Genomic DNA, 3,727 nt, shown 5'->3' on the forward strand with positions numbered 1-3,727 from the left:
CTCTCCTTCTAAAAATTAACATTATTTCTAATTTTGAAGATGCCTGTTCGTCTGTCATTCAGAAAATGATTTCGACAAGCTTGACCCCGAAACTGCGCACAGTGAAGGTCTTGGCACTAGAATCTATCGGCCCTGACCTGGAGCAAGTTGTCAGTTTCCTGAGATGCTTTCTGTGCCTGGAGAAGCTATATATCGAGGTGATGTTCCTTTCTTGTTAAATGTTAACCATAAGGGAGTTCAATTTGTGACACCTTTTTCCAAGTTTACAATGTCAATGTACTACGATTTCTAAAGGTTCTTTTGGAGGATTTCAGTACATACATGCCCCCCCCATATTGGTTGCTTGATCCATATGGTTACAATCAATAAGCATTTCTCCTTTGGATTCATCTGTACTAGTTTTCTTAGGGAACTTTTCATCCACTCCAACCTCTTGTGAAGAAGGCTACATTTTTCTAGAATGTAATCAAATGCCCATGTTAATCATGTCAAATCGAAGATGGCATGTTAGTGCATTTTACAAATCCTGCAAACCAAATAGGCCTGTCGTAATGTTCAAAACTGCATGTAGGCACTAACACGTTCTCTTCTTTTGCAGATAAGATTAGGCCCAGTGGTGGATAATGTGATACAATATAACAATCACGTCGAATGCCTAGATCTGCATCTCTCAGAAATTACTTTGATGAACTACCGAGGGACCTTACCGAAGATTATATTTGCCAGGTTCTTTGTTCTCAGAGCAAGGGTGCTGAAGGAAATGAGGTTTGCCCTACATTATTTCGCAAAAATGAATGGTTTGTTGATCAGCACCTGCGGAAGAATGGAGTAGGCTCCAAAAATGCTGAATTTCATTTTGGAACTTCGTATGACAGAGTAATCGGAAGTCATTGTGTCAACCCCATACATGATTTCTCAGTGGCTGACCCCTTTGCAGAAATTGTGAGGTTTCGAAACCAGACTTAGAAACGGTGATATTAGTTTGAACCTCTCTGATATCCATGTTCAGTGGATCAGCGCGAGCGTTTGCAGCTGATGAGCTGAATTTCATTTTTATACGAGTTTGAACCTCGTAATCTTCGAATTTGAGCCATATAACTCTGGAATTTGAACCTTGTAACATTTCGAGCTTTTGTGGTACAATCGTTGAAATGGCATCGTATGAGACTCGTATATTGCTAGCACTATTTTGACCTTAATATGCAATGGTCTTAGATTTTATTAACCATTCTCGAATCAGTCTCACGGCACACGATCTGTATAGCTAACTCGACTGCGATCTTCGACATTATTGCACACAGTTGGTTTCTTCCACCGTGTGCACTGTAGAGCGCAGAATTAATTATCGCACTCGAGTGTCCATCATCACCCTTCTGTGTAACTTTGACCTCATCACCCAAGGGTAAACTTATGACCGAAGTCATTCCACACACTTCGTTTTTACAAAGCTTTTTGCCAATAAACACCCACGATTTGTCCCTCTTCTAGCCGACGCATGGCCAAACTAGCCGGGCGGGAAGCTTGTGCGGTAAACAGCATGGTAGCACGGGAACAGGCTCACCGACGATACATTTGGCGCCTCTTCGAGCCCGCGCGTGCGGTGCGGTGTTGTCCAGCGTGCACTGTAATCCTCCGCTATGAACGCCGTGACAAGACGTGACGATTACAGGCCGGTCGGCACCCATTTATTACAGCGGCCATTTAACCTACCCTTTTGTCTCTTCAACCTTTTGATCGTGCCCCACCATTGCAATAAGTACACCCACCACGGGAAATTCTTAGAGGGTATCCTGCGTGGCTCCAATGGCGCTCCGAGCGGCTGCCGACGACGAGCAGCGGTTCACCATGCGTGTCGTGGTGAACACCCACCGAAGGTTCATGGACCTCTCGGTGGTGTACACCAACGACCCGGTCTGGTTGGAGCACTCCATCCACATCATGGAGCTGTTGCTTGCCGCAGAGAAGTACAAGGTGGTCGGGTTCGACCTCGAGTACACCCGCGCTCGTGCCGGGTCTCGTCCCAAGGTCGTCGTCGCCTAGATGTGCGCGCGCCACCACGTCCTTGTCTACCACTACTGCCTGGCCACAAGGCCTTGCGAGCATTTCGCCAGGTTTGTCAATAGCCCCTACTACATGTTCGCTACGGTGGACATCACCAATGATGTAAAGGCGCTCGAGAATTCGGGCATCGCCTGGCAGAATCTTGTCGACATCCAGGGCCAATACAAGATCTGGGGCAGCAAAGAGCATGAGAAGGACTCACTGGTTCACCTCACCGAGGCCATCATCGACCCCTACTACAGAGACATGAAGGATTCGTGCAACAAGGACAAGCGTGCTTGGCACCCGGCCTGGATGGAGAAACTCGACAAAGCTCACGTAGTCACATCCCTAGCTTCTGGTACTGCCTAGTGTTTGCATCTTGCTTGCATCATGTTTAAATTCCAAAGAAACTTGAAATGGGGATTGTTAACCCTAGCACTAGATGAATTTCAACTAGGTTCAAATTCAAATATTTTCAATGAACCCAAAGTGCCTCCAGAAAAGTTCATGATTTTTTATGAAGGTGAAAACCTCTGCCAAAAATGATGAACATATTTCTAGGACATTCTGGATTTTTGAATTAACTCATATTGTATTTGAATTGGGGCATTTAAATCCTATAAATATCTTAAATGCTCTAATAATTCTGAAACTAGTTGAGGGTTGTTGGGAATAATTTCAACAATGCTCACAAATATTTTTAGGAGTTTTAAAAATGGTTTAGTACTTTTACTAAATCGAAACAAAACAGAATAAATAGAAAACGGAAAGAATTAGAGAGAGAGGAGAGCAATTAGTTAACGAGCACTCCTTCGGGAGCCTCGCAAGGATCAGCGCCACTTGGCGCCCTCTCAGCCATTCACCACGTGTCGCGCTCTGGGCGCTCCCTTCGGATTTTATTTTTTTATTTTTCCGCGCGTGTTTTCGGCTTTTTAAACGGTTTTTTCTGGGTTTTTTCGATGTTTTGGTTTTCCCCCGGTCTTCCTTAGCTTTTTGGTCAAAAACATTTCAAAACAAAAAAAATTTGCGTGAAAAAACGCGTTTTTTTCTTTCGTGAAAGTCAAGGTTTTTCTTCTGCGAGAGGCACGGTTGTGCTTTAGCGAGAGTCACGACCGTGCCTTTCGGAAACAGAAAAAAATGTGTTTTCTGTTTTTATTTTCTTTCGCGAGAGTCACGGTTTTGCTTCCCTGAGAGGCACGGTAGTGCTTTTGCGAGAGTCACGGCCGTGCCTCTCGGAAAGGGAAAAACAAAACGCATTTTTTGTTTTTTTTCTTTCGTGAGAGTCACGGTTTTGCTTCCGCGAGAGGCACGGTTGTGCTTTCGCGAGAGTCATGGCCGTGCCTCTCGGAAAGGGAAAATAATACGCATTTTCTGTTTTTTTGCTTTCACGAGAGTCACGGTTTTGCTTTCCCGAGAGGCACGGTTGTGCTTTCGCGAGAGTCATGACCGTGCCTCTCGTAAACGGAAAAAACGTGTTTTCTATTTTTTTTTCCTTCCACGAGAGACACGGTTTTGCTTCCACGAGAGGCACGGTTGTGATTTCGCGAGAGGCACGAGCGTGCCTCTTTCGGAAAGGAAAAAACCGTGCTCCCGGTTTGGTTTTTTCTCCCGGTTTTTTTGTGAAAAAAAGTTCGTCAAAACCTATCAACGTGGGATCTAGTTTTGAAGATCTCGACGCGAGGAA

This window comes from Triticum aestivum, chromosome 5D (genome assembly GCF_018294505.1).
Source record: "Triticum aestivum cultivar Chinese Spring chromosome 5D, IWGSC CS RefSeq v2.1, whole genome shotgun sequence".
Lineage (NCBI taxonomy): Eukaryota > Viridiplantae > Streptophyta > Magnoliopsida > Poales > Poaceae > Triticum > Triticum aestivum.